Below are 21205 nucleotides of genomic sequence, written 5' to 3' on the forward strand. Positions count from 1 at the left end.
TGTTATATCATGCTCTTCATTTGCAATATTTATGGCTTTGAACTATAATATTTTATTTATAATTTAATATATTTGTAATGCATATGTATGTAAGCTCCAGTGTTAGGATGAGTTTTTTATTTTTTATTTTTGGTCATATCAAAATTGGTTTATTTCACAAAACTGCAACGGAAACACCAGATCAGCAACCGGATGTTGCCACTGATGCAAACCATGAAGGAAGGAGTTGGACGATCATAGTTCATAGTAACTTCAATGACTTATCGCATGAACCAATTTATTCACGTGTGATTATAATTGCGTCCCTTATTTAATGAAGGTTAATCCTGATGGTATTTTCCACTAAATCCACACTAGCGAAATATTGACAAAGTTTCGTGCTCGTTTTGAACGGAAACGCAGCCTGTGTGTGTGCTTTGTGTGAGCTACCTGCGGCTATATGAGTGTTTAGATGTTTCTCTCTCAGTCCCTGCACTCATTAGGATCAAAGTAATGGATGCCGCCTCGTCAGGCTGACATATGGTCGGAACCAGTAACTAGCAGGTCGGTGGAGTGTTGGGGTCTTGATTTACTCACTGCCTGGTTTGAGGTGTTGAAGTTAACCTCTCTGGTGTTTAAGCAGCGTCTGCAGCTCTTCCTGGTGTGGATGTCTCCACCCTGGCGGCTCACCTTTGTGCAGCAGCAGCTCTGCTTATCGGGTCCGTCTGTGTGTGCGCGCGTGTGTGTGTGTGCGTGTGCGTGCGTGTGTGAGCGGCGTGGCTGACGCTCAGCAGGAGCGCTGGCTGCATGCGTCAGTGCCTGGGATTATCCTCTCTAGGATGGCTGCCGGATTGCGCAGATGCTGCTGACACTTCGCTACAATAGAAGCAATTAACTCAAGCTTAACTTTATTTATGTCTGTTTTAGGTCACAGCTGCTTGTGTAACGCTGACCTCAGGTGCCAATAGACATTAAATTGTGATGCCTATTGGTACCTTAGGTACAAATAAATATCACCTTATTTGTACCTAAGGTGATAGGTATCACGTTTCTACTGTATCATGATTACAGAGCTAAAATGTATCATCTTGCATTTTCTGTAGCATGCATGGATGTGAATGCCAAGGCCATTTGCTTCTTAAATGTCTGCTGAGTTTCAGAAACCTTCGCCTTGAGCCGCCTCTGTTCTAAAACAGCCATTAGGACAGACGTCTGAATTTTACTGCAATTCCAATGAAAAGTTAACTACAGTTAACCTGTAGTCATGGTTAACTGTAGTTGTCTTTGGAAGCAGTTTGTAGATCATAGCTGTGATGCTGAGATTTCATTCGCCTCCTGCATGTGTTCAAACAACCAAGCTAAGTTTACATCTAACAGGTTATGTGTTCCCACTGCACTAACAGCTGAGACAAATCATGGTCTTTATTGATAATATATCATGTTGGTAGTTTGTATTGTTGTAGATTTCGAGGTGATGTTTGATTATAAAGCAGATTGTAAATATAAATCCTCTGCATGTACCTTGGAACCAGTAACTGGCCCGTGCCTTGGTGTCAGATAGACCTGCTGTGGCTCTTTGCCTTTTGTATAAAAGTAAAACTAATAGAGCTACAAAACAGTTAAACGATTCTATAAAACACAATATAGTTTAATGAGCGACATCGAGGTTTAGAGCCAGTCAGTGAGTAGAGCAGCAGCTTCATTCAGGCTGCGAATGACTGGAGACTGGATGAAGTGATGACAAGACGTGAAGGAAGAGTTTCCTTCGTCAGTCGGGGGCAAAGTGTTGAAGGAGGCGTCGACTTCATTATGTCATCATGTGTTAATAAAGCATTAATACAGTATATCTGGAAAGTATTCACAGTGCTTCACTTTGCCACATTTTTTGTTATTATTCCAAATCGAATTGAATCAATTTATTTCCTCAACATTCTCCACAAAAACACCCAGAGCCTTTGGCAGAGAAGCCGACCCACAGCATCACAGACCTTCTACCATACTTCACAGTGGACATGAGGCGTTTTCACACATCAATATAATTGTGATGGTGGGACAGAAATGGCTTTTCATTTTTTTTTATTTTTTATTTCTGGCATTGTTAAATGTAGCTGGTGTCCAGCTACATTTAACGATGTAGCTGGACACATTGTTAAATGTGTCCAGCTACATGACTTAGTGACCCAAGTCTTCATGACTTGGGTCACTAAGTCATGAAGTGACCTAAGTCATAGAGACTTAGTGACCCAAAGATGCCAGTTTGCTGCAGTCTTCTATCAGTGAGTTTTGGAGATTTTTATTTTACCTCCATTTTCATCCTGCTCTCTGTATGCAGCAAAAAAATAAATATTTATCTTTGTCCAAACTCGAGGCCAGCGCCTGAAAGAAATGGACTTCTGTGTTCCAACCTATTTACACCTGGGTCATGGATTTCTAATTCAAAGTTCCCTGAAATTGCTGAACTTTGTAACAGCTACATTTACTGTAACAGGGTTTTTAAGGTTGTCGACGATGCGATGCCTGACGGCGTACAGGAGCCATTATAGATGGAGGAGTACATTTCTGCCAAAACATATCTCACAAATTTTCTATTAAAAACCTGGACATTTCCAAGTTTGAAAAATCTAAAATTTGCAAGAAAAAATCTTCAATTTTGAGATTAATTGGAGATTTTCAATTCTTATCTAGACAATGTGTTTACTCTTTTTTCTCTATCTACGCTGCCAAAGATATATGATTTTATTATTTCCCTAACATGGGATTTTCCTCTAAATGAATTCACCTTTTCATCCTCTGACCTGGTGAAATATCATAGAATGTTAAGTCTAATCACCACAGAAGTTGCCATAGTTTTAAAGTTTCAGATACTACAGTGGCATGCTTTGTCTCCAACATATCCACCGTTTCTATAGCTCATTAGCTGATGGAGCCAGTAGTAAGACCTCGTCCCTGGTTCTCTGTCCGCTCAGCTGTGATGCCTCTGTTAAGTAAATGTCGTATTTTGTGATGCTCATGCAGCTCTGTGTGGCGCTGAACGCTCGCGCCCACAGCCAGGGACAGAAAGCCGGACAGCAAGGAGACTTGTTTTCCAGAGACGCTGTGGGAGATGTGATATTTGTTTTTTCTTTCACATTTGGACAATTTATCATAGAGGAGCACAATGGCAGCAAAAAAAAGTGTCAAACTGTTGGTGAGAAATTGTTTTATTACATTTTGAATAAGCAGTTGACAAACCAGCCAGTTATTACCAGTTATATGGCTGAAGTGTGAAACTTTGAGCTCAGACACTACAGATCCACTCAAAGCAGCGCTCTGGGTTTCTCAGGCTCTGGGCTTCTCTTCCTGTTGTTGTTCCTCATCTATGCTGCTCTCTCATGTGTCCTGACAAATATTTTTGCTCTCCATCGCTTCCTGTCAAATTTTCATATAAATCTTTGCTACTATAAACTCGTCGCTGCTCTCTTGTCCACAGGAAGCCATTCTGATGGTACGTTTATCTCTGGTCTGTGTTTACCTCACTCTATCACCTCCTGGCTTGGAAACCGTAGGTGCTATTTAAGGGTTTGGTTATTTAAACTATAAAATGTTTAATTCAGACACTCACAACTGGTATCTTGAAACAGACATTTTGATGAGTGATACCACTGCTTTTTGAGATCTGAAGGACTTAATGAGGTTTGGTATTAAACCGTTTTCTTTTGACTTTTGTGTCTTTATGCAGTTATAAGTGCCTGAATTTCATAGATTGCTGTATATTGTTGTTTGCTTGTAAATGTTTGCGTTTCTGTTGCAAATGTATGCAAGACTTTGATATTTGACCAAAGTCGAAAAAAACACAATTTCACAATTGCAGTGAAATTGTGAAAGTTCCCTGAAATTGCTGAACTTTGTAACAATGTGAAAAAATGTGGAAAACATTATAAAACAAATGCAATTAAAATCACACGTGAGTAGCTTGCTCATGTGACAAGTTGTTAAAAAACACGCCAAACCATCATTCTCCTACCACTTCCTGTCAGTGTCTTTGTCATCTCCACCAGTGGTAACATCCTGTTGTTGGTCACATGACTGGTGGGATGTGAAAGAAGTGTTTCTATTGCAGTTTTGCGGAATACACTCATTTTGATACTGAAAAAAAAAAAAACCTGACTCATCCTAGCCCCAAAACTTTGTATCGAAAAACAAAGTTTTTATTTTTTAATTGGTGCATTTCTATTAAGCAAATTTGTTTTTGAAATGTCAAATTGCGCCACTTTAAGTTCAATGGAAACGTGGCTAGAGATTGTGCTGTTGGTCATGGATGTCTCTGTCCTTGGGGATGATTGGCCAGCTTGCCTCTGGTTGGCTTAGATGCCCTCAGATCTCTATGTAAGACTCATTACTTGTCAGATCTGTAACAAGCTGAAGGCATGGAGCTGAAATAAATCCTATTTTGCCTTATTCTTGTTGAGAACTGGTTACCCATTTACTAATTTTGTTTGATTTTTTAATTTTTTTAAAATTGGAGCTGTGTGTTTTATTATGAGCTATGTGGGAAGGAGAACACAGCAAATAAAGGAGTTTATGGGAAACCATAAATGTTTCTTGCTCTACAGAGGCGATGGACTTGAACGCCACTCTACGGCCGATAAAGAGAGAGAGTCCAAACCGCAGCCTGCGGTCATTTGTCTGGCTGGCACACAAACACATCATCTTATTAAGTCCTTCACAGCACGAAGGCACAATCAAGTGTGTCAGACGCCAAGCCTTTTTAAGAAAAGGTTAATATTTCAGTTCCCGTTTGCTTCAAAGCTCACACTAAGCCACCGCTACCCATCTGCCTCTGATACCAGGACGGAGCTGGAGAAGCTCTGGAAGCTTTCCACAAACTGTGTCTGTGTGTGTAATAATCCTCGGCGCTGGCAGAGACGCTGATAGCCGCGCCTGTCACGCCGTCGAGTCGGTACGTTTGTACCCCTGATGGAGCCGAAAGGAGCAGCGTGGAACGAAGATGGAGTGTGTGTGGTTTTCTGCCGGCCGGCCTCAGCCTGGGCTCCACGCTTCAGACATGCTGGGGAGGCTGGACGCTTCGCCGTTTGATTGATTGATTCCTGTCACAAGGGTCTGGGGGAGTGCATGGGTTCTCACAAAAACCAAAGCCCTGTGGTGCATTTGAAAATTTTTGGTCCAAATGTTTCGCGACGGAGATGAATATTAAGTGTGATGGAGAGAGAGAGAGAGCTGAATCCCCCCAGCAGGATGACGGCTGCCACTCAGGCTCTGTCGTAGTGGAATGTTGTTTATGTCAGATTAAGAAACTGTTGCAGTTACATAGAAGAACCCAGCAAAAAGCTTTGGTTTGTGTTTGGCAGGTGATCTTTAGAAAATGTGAAATATGTTTTTGCCCCATGACTCTGAGGGCAAGCTCATGTCAGTGAGTTAGATTCTGGGGAACAGGAGGAAAAGTGGGGCTTTCAATCAGAATTGTCCATTTTTTTCATAAAGCACTTTGATGCTCAAGTAATTTCACTTATATATGTTTTTTTATTTCTTTAAAAATAGAATGTCAGAAAGTATTTGTATCCTTCCCAATGGTCAATTAAAGAATCTTTACTGGCATTGCAACATTACAAGTTTTCTTGAAATTGCTAAACAGCTTTTTAAATGTTTCCATTTGTATTTCGTAGATGAATCTTTGGTCATGAGCTCCAAAGCCTTTCTGGTTGGAACGCCTCCTTCCTATAACACTAATATTTAATGTTTGTGATCAAAATATGGCAAAATAGAAAAATGTTTAAGTGGTCTGAATACTTTTGTAACCGTTATATCCACCAACGTTTTTAGAGGTTTTGCTAAAGGGGCAGTATCATGTAAAATTAACTTTACATTGTGTTATAATGTTATTCCCTCATCAAAAACATACGTGGAGTGTTGCCTTGATTCTTTCATGCCTGTTTGAGAAATCCTTTAATCTCTATGGTAACCATTCAGCTGGGCAAAATGCCTTGGTGGACCTAGCTCTGCCTTTGGGGACGAAGCTCCTCCTCTGAGCTGCAGGTTCCAAGCTCACAGAGCAGCCATCCTCTATGCCTCTCAGCTCCTTCAGACAGCAGCAATTAGCTCAAACTCAGTCCAAGGGCCACCTCAGTGGCCCTTGGACTGAGGTCCAAGGGCCACTGAGGTGGGGGGCCAAATTGTGGCCCCCATGCCACAATTTGGCATGGGGGCCAAATTGTGGCCCCCATGCCACAATTTGGCAATCTGTTGTTTTAAAGAGATAATCATTCTATATGTGAACTTCTGGTTTTAAATCTGTGACATATTCCTTCTCATTATTTCACCATTTAACCTCTTAATCTGCACCAGAATGCCCACATGCCGTTTTTCCATTGTATTTTCCGGGGCTGAGATTTAAGGGTTTAACCTCTGCCAGTGTCCATTATGACACTTTTATTGGGCAGCCTAGAGCCCCCCATTTTGATTGACACTGCATTCGACCAGTAGTTATATGAAATGGCTTTTTCAGAACCATTAATATCCAGACAGCGATTTGATATGCCTGTATTCTTTGTGGAATATTTCTGACTCGTCAACTCGGAGACTAAATCTAAAGCCACCGATGTGTAGCCAACACATGTCCTCTCATAAGTATATAAGGCATTTTGGGGTTTGTTTTGATTATTTTGGTAATTCTGACCTGAAACAAGACAAGTTTGGTTTGATTTAACTCCGGACAGTGAGAAAAAATGTGCCTTTGTCTTCCTTTGGTGTATGTAAACTTCTGGTTTCAACTGTATCAACTGTCCCTCTTTCACCTTTTTGGCATGAATGACGCATCAGGGTTACTACACACATAGTGCATTAGGGACATTGTAGATTAAAGAAGTACATTTCTGCCAAAAACACTAAGAAAATAATTTGAGATTACTTTCATAAATGTTCTAGAAAAAACAAGGATATTTCTGTGCTTGAAAAGTAAAAAAAAATCAGAAATTTTCTATGAAAAAACTTGGAAGTGTCTGAGTTGGGCAAGAAAAAAATCTGACTTTTGGATATTATCTGGAATTTACTCCTTTTATTCTAGAAGATTTCTGAGATTTATCTCAAAATTTCAGAGTATTTTTTGGCAGAAGTGTTATTTATTTCTTCTGTCTCTAATACGCCGTCGTAGTGACAGCACCTCGTTCCAAAACAAGTGACTTTTAAAGAACTTCTGGGCAAACAGCAAATATGCTAAACGTTTCTCAGGAGACTGCGCTTAACGAAGAGTGGGAGCCATCTTTTGTTTGATCTACACATCCACACAGCGAGCTGTTGATTGGACCAGATGGTTGAGTGAGTAGAATGCGCAGCGTAACATCAGAGCAGAGCGTGTTTTCTGTGACTTTAAAGCCAGCCAGGCAGCCCCGAGGTTGGCTGGTTAGTCCTGATTTACTTTCAAGAGTTTCTGAAGGGCCCCCGTTAGATGTGCTGCTGCCACGGAGGAAATACATTTATAACAGCAGAAAACAAGGTCATCCAGTCTCTGGATGTGTTCGTAGCTGAAATGAGGCAGGGAGGAAACCTGTCACACATGATGAGCTCAAAAAGATGAAAATGCTAAATGTCAACGGAATTGATTCTGAAGCTCTGAAGAACCTGACAGGATAAACTGCGAGTTGGTCGGATATAAGAGTCACTAATGTGTGCCGCAGTTCTTTACTTTTCAGTCAGGTGGCAGAAAAACCTTTGAAAATCTCTGGGCTTTATTTCAGTAGACAGAGGCTTTCACTGGGAAGTGTTCCCAAGACTGAGCAGTTGTATTCTTGGGCTTTAATGTAAATTAAATTTGATCTTTATCAGTTTTGAAAATGATGTAAAATCCAGAATCAACATCCTGGATATTAGTTCCTACTTATAAATGTCCTGAATAAATGTCCTAATGACACAAAAAATATGCATAAAGCAAAATAAAAGACACAAACTAAAATTATAATAGTAAAAGCAACTTTTCTGCCAATCTGACCAATCACCTTAATGCTTCCCGTATTTCCTTCTCTTCTGGCCAATCATTCGGCTGATTTTTGACCAATCCCATTAGTCCTCCTCAAATTTAACATCCTGTTTCATGACATCTCTTAAAAGCAAAACCTGCATGTGTGACGCTAAATGGTAACGTTTGTCTTTCAGACTGAATCTCAGCTCTAGTCTCTACTTCTTTTTAAGGGTGGGAAGCTGTGATCCATCTGCTTTCAGCACCAGAATCAGTGCAACAGAAGTAATGATTATACCTTACACCTTATGTTTCGCTTCAAAGTAAATATTTATTCAGACCTTTATAAATTTAGTTCCCAACTAAATGTTTGAATCTTCTTTTTCACCCTAAGCATTTAGATCCAAGTTGAATATTTTGTTAGCTAAATATTTAGTTCCAAAGTAAATATATATTTAGTTGACAAAAAAAATAAAAAATAAAAACTCCTGCAACTGGAGTGATTCAGGTGTTGCCAGTCGCAGGAGTTTGTATAGAACTCCAGCAAAACCCAGCTTTTATTTTGATGGTCCACTTCCTCTTTTCAGCATGCCAATTTGCATGTTGGCTAAATATTTAGCTTGGACTTAATTATTTAGCAAGCTAAATATTTAACTTGATTTCTAAATATTTAGTTAGCAAGTCAATTTTAAAGTCCGAGTTAAATATATATTTCGGAAAATAAATATTTAGCTTGAAAATTACATGTTTAGCTCAAAAAATAAATGCCTAGTTTGGAAAATAACACAGTGAAAATATGACTTTGAAAAACAAACACCCTTTGTTATTCTTTTTCTCTAAGACAAGCTAAATAAACCAAAAATATTGCTATAAAATTTTTACTGTGCAACTATACAAGCGGCAGCTCATAAGAATCCCACTGCAGTGATATATAAAATATACTGAAAAGCAGTTTGATCTGCTGCTTCCTGACGCTGAGAGCATCATCAATCTGTTTCTCTCTCGCCCTGCATGTTGGTGTTTCTCTTTTGCTTCATTATTTATAACTAGATGTTCTTCTTGTTGACATCTGGGTCATGACCACGGCGAGGTTCACCCTAAAAGCTTTCCTCCATTCTTCTCTGACCCCTCTCAGTTCGGCTTTCTTTCACGTTTCATGCGGCTGGTAAGGAAATCCAGAGCAGCTCTTTATTTATTCATGAATTAAAAGCACAGAGCCCACATAACTGTGACAGGGCGTCAGACACACACACACACACACGCATACACACACACACACACACACACACACACACACACACACACATTTCTACTCTATCTGTGTGACAGTGATCATATTTACAGGTGTATACACACACACACACCCTAATGACTGATAAATCATCTCAAATTCTTATCCACATGTTTGATATTTAACTTGCAAAATTCAACTGGCAAACAAACACACTTTCCATTAAACTTAGAGAGATATTCGTTGGTTTTCTTTGGAAGAAAATTATTGTTTATTTCCACTTTACTTCTTAATCTAGATTTATGGAAAATACATGAGATTTATAGAAATATCTAGGATGGAAGCAGCGTTGCTGCAGCTTCTCTCATGTTGCTCTGAGCCTCATGTCAGCATCACTTGTCAGTTTCCATCTCAGCTTTTCATCAACTTTGGTCAAATGTGAAATATCGATATTCACATAGCAGCTTATGATCGCTGGTTTTAGATGGCGACATTAATAGTAGTATTTGTGAGCAGTTTCCAGTGATTTTCTGGAGGTTTCTGGCCCTGATGAGTGCTGGTTGCTCTGCTGAAGGTCGAGCAGTATTGAAGCATCCACGTTGTTTTGTGTGGCGCCACCAGACGCATCCTTTAACTTGACATTTAGCTTATGAGGCAATCAACAAAATGGGAACTCATTACTGTGGATCAATAGGCTGGTGAAGGCATCACAAACCGCTCAGACGCAAATGTTTTACACGCTGGTCCCTGTAAATACCAGCATGTTCCGTGTTCAACTGACAAGTGAATTAAAACAGGATTAGTTCAAATGTCAACCGAGGAAGAATTATTTTAATATATCTGGGACGAAGAAATATTATTAATAATATTAATATTTCTTCTGTTAACAAAAGCTGCTGGTTGAATCAGGTCTACTGATGTAGCACTAAACTGAAATGCTTTCCTTGACTTTACTACTAAATAGTGCAGTTGAAAGGGCTGTGAAGGTTCTTTTATCTATTTTTGTTGTGTGGAGTACTTATGAGCAGTCAGTATTCTACCTGCAGTACGCAACAATTAGATTGTTGTCAGGCTGGAGAATCTGAATTTTTAGGTGCAGAATTCAAAAAGAAAGTTCTGTATACATGGATTGGGTAGTGAATACTCAACAGAATATATGATCAAAAAAATTTATTCAATTATTGTTCAACAACAGCTGAATGGAGTTTACTCCCAACTTATGCTGTCGCCATTTTGTGGACTAGCATTAGCGCCACCAGGGGAAGTATGGAGAACTGTAATGTATTGACAGCTGATGTAAACTGGGAAAAAATCTATTTCACATCAGTTCACAAAGCTAATAAATATATTCATGAATATGAAAACAAAGTAGGAAACAAATATCTATAATTTCATTATGTTTTAGTCTTATAAATGTAAGACACAGTTATAGTTTTTCCCCATTAATTGTCATTTTTATTTGTTTCAGTTAACAAAAGTGTATCCTTAATTTCAGTTTCTATTTAAGTTGTTTTAACTAATTATAATAACCATGGTGATTAGCCGTAACGTAATGCCCGAATGGTATATTTTTAGCCAATAGAACCAGAGAGCAGTGCAGAGAGGTAGTCTGCTTCACTAACACCCCCCCACCCTTACGATCTCCAGCGCCCCAAACCCGCACCCCCTCTCCCCAAACCACACACAGCATACACAGTCGTCTTTTTGTGTCTTGTGGGGACTTCACATTGACTTCCATTCATTTACAGCCTAACCCGTACCATCACATACCTAACCCCTAACCCAAGAACAGCATTTCTCCTCATGGGGACCAGGATTTGTCCCCATAACAAGCAATGGTCCCCACAACATCGACAGATGCACACTCACACACGCAGTCTGCTTGTGTGGCCGCTCTCTGAAGACACAGCGTGTGAGGAGGGTTTCAATGACTTCTGTCTGCAGGCATACTCAAACAGCAGTGTTTTCACTGAGCAGAGTGCCCGCCAAACACTTCACCGCAGACACACTTCCACACATAGGTTTGTATTCCCGCCGCGTGCTTGTCAAGAATTTCATTGACTGTATTCATTCCCTAAGCGTTCCCTCTCTGACATTTCCACCTAATCCCGCTCTAATCTCAGCCCTAAACCCCACATCCAAATCTGAAGTGCCCTGAAGAGAAGGAGACATATTCCGGCTGTGCCGTACTTGCCTCTCTCTTCGCTTTCTTTTCGAGGACGTTTAATCCTCACGAGGATTAAATATTTTCGCATGAGAAGACACTTGCCGTCCCAAAGCCGCTGCAGTTTGGAACGCGCGACCGCCTGTATGTTCCTTCCTACAGCCTCATCTGTTACTGCAAACCAAACACTGTTAGCTGCTGTTGAACTGTTATTCTTTGTTCTGGTTTGTTTTGTTTTTGTCTCTTTCCCACATCTACAATTCCTTGTTTTAATTACTCCAAGGTTGCACAAATTTTGTATATTCTAATATTCCTATTAGAAAAACAAGGAAAAATAAACATCCTAAAAGAAGTATCCTAACCCACATATGTTAAATTTTTGTTCTTTGTTTTGTTTTGTATGCACCAATTGGTGAATAAAATAAAAGGATCATAGTATTGTTATGACATATATTGTGAAACATGAATCAGTCCAGAAGGTGCTAGTGTTTACCTGGAATATCAAATATCCCTCTGAATTTGGTCGTTGCAAGTCCACAAACTAAACTGTTGAAGATTTACATTTATCATATCAGGATTAATTTCTTTAGATGTCATTTTCACAGAAGTTCACTCAGATATCTATGCTACCTTAAAAAAATATACAATTCAACCCAATTTGATTCTGTTCAAAAATACTTAATTAGTTCAAAAGGGAAATTACATGTGTTAGTTTATATTGTTGATGCTGATGGCTGTAGCAGTCTGTATTACAACTCCTAAAGAAGCTTCTGACTGAAGACTCTACTTATCCCCTTACTTCCACTCCATTAATTGGAGTGGAAGTGCATTGTGAAAGACCAGCATAGATCAGCACATAGCTAGAAATTAAAGACCATGCTAACTGGCGCTAGCCTTCATGACAGGAGAAGCTGCTTTGCTAAGACCCGCCTCCTGGCTCTCATTGGTTGTTTCTGGTTACCACTGGGAGAGAGCAGAGTTTGACTTTTTTTTTTTTTAATACAGATTATCTGTGTTTAATACACATCAATTTGTCACAATGTAGTGACAATTCCAACAAATATGTAAAAATATATATATTTTAAAAAAAGTTACATACTGCAGCTTTAATAAGTGACACACTGTCCATATCTGATGATTTCTACATGTGATTGAAAAGCTGTATGTAGTATATTTAAAGAATGCCATATGAATAAATGGATCAATTGGGCTGGTTTCTCAGAAGACTAGCATTCGACTCATGAAGGAGACACGGAGTCTGAAGATTTGCAGTGTGCCAGTGTGTTATATTGACGGTGAAAGACAACAACACATATAAATCCAACAAGAAAAATAGACATTTAAAAGGCCATACAAAAAACAAAACATGCGCAATACTAGGAAAGAAAATAAACAAACAAAACCAAAGTAAATTAATCCCCACAGTTGACCAAGCCCACACCCTTCAGTCCGTTGACCCCAAGCTGGGGTAATCAAATCCCAAGACAGGCTGACTCTGGGTAAGGTGCTTGCCTTGATGTGGTTTAGGTCCCAGGTGGGAAATCCGAAATCAAGATGAGACAGAAAGAGTTCTCAGGCTACAAGGAGCCTCCTACCATCCTGGCAGGAGAGCGGAAGTCTTCGCACACGTAGTGCAATCTTTTTTCTTATGGCTCTAGGCCTGGACATTTAGCTCGCCATCTTCTGGCCTGTACAAATAAACAGGACCAATAAACTTTGAAATCCAATTCAATCATTCTGATGTGTACACAAATCTATATTCAATAAATATCAAGTTCATTATCAATCCAATCAATATCCTATTTAGAGACATTAAAACTTCATTATTCAACCCAGTGTGGGTTCACTCAACCCCACACAACCAAGCATATTGCTAACCGCTACGTCAAACACTCACCAGATCCGCCGGTTGCTCTACATACAACTGACATCTCTCCTGGCTGGTCTGGTGGTAATCGGCTCCTATGGCGCCATTATAGTTAGGCGATTTTTATATAGAATAAAATAAGGTGAAGAATATAAAGAATAACGCTCAACAAACCTGTAGCTCAGCTCTGCTCTGCTTTCCCCAATGCATCTAGTGTTCAAACTTCCTGCTCAAATTAATATAGCCAGCCAATAGGCTGCAATACAACATGTGACCTTAGAAACTGGGCAGTGATTGGTTGCTTCATAGTCTCGTGAGAGCGACACTATTATCAGGATTATCACGTGATTTAATGACGAGTTTGAGAAACCGGTGAAAGCTAGAAATTTACACCCGGGCTACACCCTCCCCCCTTAAATCCATGCAACACCGATGCATGCTATACCACCTGGATATTAGAATATATGGGAGCAGATGCAGGTTCAATAAACATTTCATCATAAGCAGTTGCTATACTATGCAAAAGGGTTTTCACTACAGAAGCTAGTGGTTTGCCTAAAGCAGAATACTGCAGACGCTGGACTGGTTTTGTCTGTCGACTAGATCGACGAATTGGCTGTTCAGCTTCTAATTCTCCAGTAACCTCACGAGTGGCTATAGGTGATTCAGCGGAATGCGATGAGGATGTGGTTGAATTAAGTAACGTCTCTACCGGGCCATGAGACTCCAAATTTTCCTCAGGGGGACTCAGCTCAGGTTCAAGTAGATCTTTAGGGTCCATCTGATCATCTCCTGAAGAAACGTTTTCCTGGTCCAATGGTGGGTCCATAGCATCCGACAGTAGAGACAACTCACCATCAGGTGAAGGAATCCTCATCTCTGTTTCAGTTTCTGTAACCCTGCTCATGGGCTGGGTAGGGATTGTTCCCTCAACACTGACCTTCACAGGTGACAAAACTGAGAACCGAGGCACACTCCACTCATCTTCCTCATCCAGGCTCTCTTCCAGGTCCTCTGTTGGTTCCTGGAGACTGCGGGTATGAGGTCTACAAGTAGGTGTAGAAATTGGCTGATCAACTTCTTCAATCTGGGGAAGAAATCCACAAGGGAGAAGAAGGTCACGGTGCAGAGTTCGGGTCCCTCCAGTGGGATCCGCTTCTGGTCTTACAACATACACAGGAAGATCACCCATACTACCAACCACCACATAAACATTTGTCTCCCATTTATCCTCCAGTTTATGCTTGCCTCTGAACCTCACATTTCTCACTAATACCCGATCACCTTCTTCAAGATGGGCTGGTTTCACTCTTTGATCAAAACGAATCTTGTTTCTTCTTGCCATCTTTTCTGCATTTTTGGAAACTAACTGGAAACTTTCCTTCAGCCGAGAACGCAGATTCTGCACATACTGAGAATGTGATCGAGATGAGGGACTTTTGACAGGCAAGTTAAAGGCAATGTCAACAGGAAGTCTTGGGCAGCGACCGAACATCAACTCATATGGAGTAAAGCCTGTGACCTCATTTCGGGTGCAATTGTACGCATGCACAAGTGGTTTGACGTACTCTTTCCACCTAGTTTTCTGCTCTGGCTCCAATGTACCCAACATGCTGAGCAAAGTTCTATTGAACCTTTCAACAGGGTTCCCACGAGGATGGTATGGCGTGGTGTGCGACTTTTTAATGCCAGCAATGTTGCAGAGCTCTTTGATGAGGTGAGACTCAAAATCAGGCCCTTGGTCTGTGTGCAGGCGTTCTGGAAACCCATAATGCACAATAAAATTCTCCCACAGACATTTTGCGATAGTCTTTGCTTTTTGATTGGCTGTTGGAAAGGCCATAGCATACTTGGTGAAATGGTCTGTGAGGACAAGGATGTTTTTAGTGTTGCTTTTATCAGGTTCAACTGATAGAAAATCCATGCACAGGAGCTCAAGTGGCCGGCTGGTCTGGATGGTCACTAATGGTGCAGCTCGTTCTGGCAGGGCTTTCCGGCGAATGCAGCGATTGCAAGTTTTAATCTTGTTTTTAACATTTACAGACATGCGGGGCCAAAAAAATCGCGATCTTACAAGGTCAAGTGTTCTTTCAATCCCCATGTGGCCCATATCATCATGGAGACTTGAAAGGACAACAGGACGACATTCCTCTGGCAACACAAGCTGAAATGATAAAATCTCACCATCCTGTCTTCTTCTGTACAAGATGTCATCTCTTAATTCAAGACGATTCCATTCTCTCATCAGAAGAGGAAGGTCAGGAAGTTCAGCTCTAGCTGTTGGAGGGATCTTTTCTCCCGTTTCAAGCTGATGAATAACTTCTCTCAAAACAGGATCAGCTCTCTGTTTCTCCCTGATGTCATGAAGGGACAATGATGGAAGCACCGACAATCCTTGAAACTCATCAACATACAAATCAGGAAGGACTGTAGGAGTTATACTCATCGTTTCCACCAGAGTAATGTTTCTTTCCAAAGGACCATCAGGACTTTGGCTTCTCAGCAGACAGCTGCACTCTAAAAAGTGTATTTGGGCTGTAGTTAATGTTATGGTCTTTTTTACTTTAACCTGACTTAATTGTTTGGCTTTAGTTGTGTCAACTTACTTTCATGAGTTCAATTAACTTAAAAGTCACACATTTCATCTAAAACAAACGTTTAACTTTGAGTTGAAGTGAACCAATTAAGTTGAATGCAGTTTTACGTCTGACGTCATTACGTAAGCTTTGCCCGAGACAGATCCACTTTACCGACCGTGTGTGCAGCCGCCATTTCTTCTGACCGTTGACTGTTCATCGGATTGTAATAAAACAGTAAGTATTCTACACACCATGAAAAAATATTATTTAAACGGTGTAAAAATATTCATGACTTTTTCTACCTTTAATTTGAAACAGTTAACTGTGTTTAACGTCGAAGTATCATCAGTTATTTGCTTTGAACACATTTGCTAGTTGTAATGAGCCGCGCTATTCGGCGGAGCATGTTTGAACTTAACTGCTCTATTAGTTAGTGAACGTTTATTTTGGGTGTATACTTTTAATTTGACCCTAAAGAACTTAAGTAGCTAGAAGCCTTGTATGTAGTGAACAATATGAAATGTGGACCGAGGACTGCTGGCGTGTTCCGGTCGGAAGCTAGACTGGGTCAAAGTGTGGGAGCAGCTAATGCACTGCAGTGGCGGCCAGACTTTATAACAGGAACTACTGGACAGGTTGTTTTTAATGGGTAAGCTTAACGTACAGTTACGGAGGTGTTAGTGTTATACGCAAAACTTATTTAATGTGACGCAACTGCGCTCTGCTAGTCACCGTGAGCTGCAGTCAGGGAAGCCATTTGTTCCAAATGTCAGGCTGCTTACTGACGACAGGATATAAAACGTATAATATCCGAACTTCGCTAATAATCCATGTCATTTCTCTTAAAAAGGGAAAAGCAAAAAATAAAATAAGCAATTCATGTTTATAGGAACTTTGAGTTAACTTCTCTTTCCTCCTCTCCAGGCCTGGAACCAAGCATCATCAGACCATAGAAGGTAAGCCATATTTGCTTCACTAAGCTTCTAATTTAACAAAAAAAAAGTTATTAGTTATTATGCTGTATTGTATTGATAATATGAAAAACACATACTCTAAACTAATTCAAAAATAGGTTCCATAAATAACGTCATTTAGGGAGCTTAAAGTAAAAGGAATAATAGTTGGTCAAAGAACGAGATGAAATTAATTTCCTCCAAAGGGTTGATGAGCTCTCCCTCAACATGGGGTCAGAAGCTGAGTCATCTCAGAGAGTACTCAAAATAGACTCTCCATCCATATTTGTTTCATCTTCCTTGCCTTCAGATTTGGCAACATACATGTAACTCAGTTCCTGTCTTATCCTTCTAGTGTTGCACTTCATGTGGAGATGCAAAGACTGCAAGAGCGTGTTTTCCAGAAGATCTGAATTGCTCAAGCACTACAAACTAAATCCCAGGCATTATGTACGGGGCTATTCATGTCCATGCACATATTTAAGTTGCGCATGTAGATTCAAGACCTGGAATGCTTTACTGAACCATTTATCAAGACATCATCCAGTCCACCAAACAGTTACCAATGACTTAACCACATTCAAATGCCCCATTTGCAGTGCAAGTAATGCAGATTGAGGATTTTTACTTAGATTTTGGAATGATTGGTCAGTATTTACTTTTAAGTCATTTTGTAACATACTAAATAAGTTTTATTTTGTTTTTCAGATTAATGCAGAGTTCCTGAGACTCATGGCTCTTCCCCTTGACCAGACTTTCTTTGCCCGGTTGGACAGGCTCTCAAGTCAGCTGATTAAAGTCATCAAAGCCAAGGGAGGAGCAACACATGCAAAAATAGCTGGAATCATGAGAACCTATGATGAGGTATGGATATCATCGATATCTGGGGGACATTTACCATTTTTAATTTAAAGCAAAGAAGTTAAAGTATCTAGTTACTTTCAGACTTTTTGTTTTAATTATTAATACTTGATACACTTTGTGCAAAGCTGATATCACTCAAAGAAAAGCAATTTTAACTGTCTTATGTATTTTTGGTGGATTTAGTCAGTCAGTCTGTATTGCGGTTCATTCATGAAATTCATAAAATGCACCTTTCAGTCCAACTTGCCAGAAACATTTTTTTTAGCTTATTTTAAAATTAAAATTTTTTAAACGTTAGACTTGCATCAATTTTATGCTGCAAGATATCTCTTTAACAACAAATGATATTCATTAGTCCCAGTAGATTGTGCTAAGAAAAAGCCTAAACCTCAACAATATAGTCTAGTTTCACACATTGAGACCTGAAGCATAAATATGGCAGAGGTTGAATTTGCGTAATTTTGAAGAGAACTGTTAAAGACCGGTGGACATGTGGGCTGCACATTATGGTATTTGTTAGTCCTTTGCTGTTGTGAATAGCCTGAATATATTACTGTTGCATCCGAAATCTTGTCAGAGATATGGAATATTGATAACAATAATTTTTCTCCAGGTGGAGGACATTGGGATTCGAAGGGAATGTGTTCTGAAAGGGCTCATCACCTTTCTTGGAGAGGATCCAGAAGACCTTATTAAGGAATAGTGTGTAAGTTTCTTTTAAAGGTTTGAAGTTGCATCTTAATCCATTCAGAAAAAATGAAAAATTCAATGTCAGTTGCTTTTACATTTTTAAATTATTTCTGGCCTGGCTTTGCTATATGTAAACATCTGTTTTAATACAGCAGGCAGATTTGGTGTCAGAATTGTAAATTTAACATGGCTAAGTCCTGCTTAAATCCAGCAGTGGTGTGCTTTGCTATTCAGCAGAGACCATTATCTAACTTCACTATCAACTTCATTTACTGTTCACCAACATAATAAAAACAAGTTAATAAGACTGTTTTAGTCATGCTATTTTCATACCAGCTCCAAAATATCTGATAAGCAACAGAAATATGCATTTTGTGTTGATTTTCAACCTAAGATTACCATTGGCTTGAATTACTATTCTGCTTTGATGTATAATCTATAAATTTGTTTAAGCTAAAGCCTGCAATATGACAAAACACATATGAAGTTACATGCTTGCATTATCTTAAAAAAAACCCATTAAAAATCACCCTTTGAGTTATTCAATTTGTAATGCAACTGTGAACTTGGAAAATTTATCAAGGATATTTCAGATGCCATAAACGATTCTCTTCAATTCACAAGCTGTACACCTTTACACTTATACTTGATGCTTGTATTTATAAGGCTTTTCTTTTTCAATTGAGAGATTAGTTACAGTCTTCAAGTTTAACATGTTGTTTATCTCACTACAGGGCAGCAGTGGAGATGATGCCCAGATGGAACTCAAACAGCTTATCCTGGCAGTGTTTGTGATTCGGAAGGAGGGAGAGGGATTGAAAGAATCCCCAGAAGACATTGTCATTGGGGGAGTGGAGGTGTTGCATGACCTGACTTCAGTTGCCTCAGCATGTGCCCTGCTTCTGGGTTTGATATATGCCCTTAACCTGGCTTATCCAAAGCCTCTGCAATTCACATTTGAAGTGTTTCAAAAAATCTTCATGCAACTTGACCAACACAAGATGTCTCCCAAAGTTCAGAATTTGTTTGGAAGACTTCAGACCTCACAGTGAAGACAATTGCATCCTGTGCTAAAGGACAGATTATTTTCTGTCTTTGTTTGAACATGAGGGGGTCATGTTTTGGAAGCTTAACCTCAAGGGACTGAACTTTTTGAATTTCTTTTGGGACATTGTGCATATTAAAGCCACAGCATTAGTAGGCTGCTGTAGTATTGTTCACAGACACTTTCACAGCGTTTTTTCTTCTTTTTTTTCAATTTAGATTAAGCAGTGCTTAATGTTTACTATTCTGTTCTGATGTCAGTTAAATAAGTATCGGACATGGTTTAAATGCTGCAGCCATGACCCACTCCCTTGTTTGAAAGGATGTAGATGCTATTGCTTGTTTTCAGTTTGTTCTTGAAGATGTTAAAAACAGTCACACATGTTGTTACATTTTATGTAAAAACAGTTTAGGGATTGAGAATGTTGATTTCCTTTATTTTAGGAGGACTTGTGGTAAATCTATAAAACCTTATTTTTTCAGAGGAATACTTCTGGATTCTACAAGCTCACACAGGGATGTCCAAGGTTTGTTCTGGAGAGCCATCAATGTGCAACTTTCAGATGGACTATTTCAATATCACCTTACTGAATTCACACACCAGCAGACACTCAGCTGAGCAGAGACATAGTAATTAGCAGTTGATTTTATTTGGATATTGGATTCATCTGAAAGTTGGAGGATGGTAGCTCTCCAGAACTGGACTTAGGATACCCCATGTTGAGTTTACTAAAAAGCTAACCCAATTAAGCAGAAAAGCAAAAGATCTGTGTAGTATGTTCAGTGCATATGTTGTGAAAAATCTGTAAGTTTGTGATTTCACAATAAAATAAAAAATTTTCTATTTGTGCAATGTAAATTTGTTATTAGAACCAAGTTGAATTTTTGAGTAGTGTAAAGGAATTATACTCCTATTGTAAAAGCTAAAACATACTTTAAAAGTGATTTATATTTAAGCATGATTATAAGTACAAAATATGTACAAAACGACTTTGGGATAGTTTCATTTTTTAAGTTAGAACAACTTAAATTTTTGAGTTGACTTTCTATAAATTTAAGTTAGAGGGATTAAAAATTTGTATATGAATTAAAGTAAATAAATTGAGTTAGACTGACCTACATTTATCAAGTTAAACAAACTAAAAAATATATGTTGATCCAACTTAATTGAATTACTTGTTACCTACAGAAGTAATTCAATTAAGTTGGATCAACTTTTTTCTTTTTAGAGTGTGTGGCAAATGGCTCCAACCACATCAGGGGTGAGTTCTGCAGTATCCTCTGGTTTATCCATATGTGCTGTGATGAACTGTTGCACCATAGCCCATTCTCTCTGTGGATCAGGTGTCTGGGGGTGTGGTCTCCTGGAGAGGGCATCAGCATCACTGTTTTGGCTGCCTGCACGATACTGCAATTTAAAATCATATGTAGACAGCGCAGCAAGCCATCGATGACTAGCAGCATCAAGTTTAGCAGAGGTCAAGACATATGTTAATGGATTGTTATCCGTAATGACAGTGAATCTGGAGCCATAAAGATAGTCATGGAATTTTTCGGTTACGCTCCATTTTAAAGCTAAAAATTCCAATTTATGGGCTGGATATCTGGCTTCACTGGCAGACAACCCACGACTGGCATATGCTATAACTCGTAGCTTTCCCTCTTGTTCTTGATAAAGAGCAGCTCCAAGCCCGATGGTGCTAGCATCTGTATGCAATATGTAAGGTTGACTTGGGTTGGCAAAACCGAGTACTGGGGCTGTCGTCAATCTGTCAATCAATATGTCAAAAGCAGATTGACACTGTGCAGTCCACCTTTCATTAAAAGGTTGCTTTACATCATAGCTTTTATCTAGAATGTTTGCTTTGCGGCCCTGTTTGCGGGTA

The 21205-nt window shown here is 39.4% G+C and overlaps 1 protein-coding gene and 2 long non-coding RNA genes across 6 annotated transcripts in view; 2 read left to right on the forward strand and 1 right to left on the reverse strand.

The window, feature by feature from the left end:
• sez6l (seizure related 6 homolog (mouse)-like) overlaps positions 1 to 21205 on the forward strand; it is an 81027-nt gene that overhangs the window by 6553 nt on the left and 53269 nt on the right. The window lies entirely within an intron of this gene.
• On the reverse strand, positions 12642 to 14038 carry LOC145554264 (uncharacterized). The gene is made up of 2 exons (XR_014090291.1): positions 13220 to 14038; positions 12642 to 13010 (listed from the first exon to the last, which is right to left on the reverse strand). It is a non-coding gene; the product is annotated as an uncharacterized LOC145554264 (long non-coding RNA).
• Positions 16987 to 19381, forward strand: LOC103462318 (uncharacterized). Its single transcript, XR_014090290.1, has 3 exons — positions 16987 to 17585; positions 18199 to 18291; positions 19010 to 19381. It is a non-coding gene; the product is annotated as an uncharacterized LOC103462318 (long non-coding RNA).

The sequence above is a fragment of the Poecilia reticulata genome, chromosome 12 (genome assembly GCF_904066995.2).
Source record: "Poecilia reticulata chromosome 12, P_reticulata-male-v2, whole genome shotgun sequence".
Taxonomy (NCBI): Eukaryota; Metazoa; Chordata; class Actinopteri; order Cyprinodontiformes; family Poeciliidae; genus Poecilia; species Poecilia reticulata.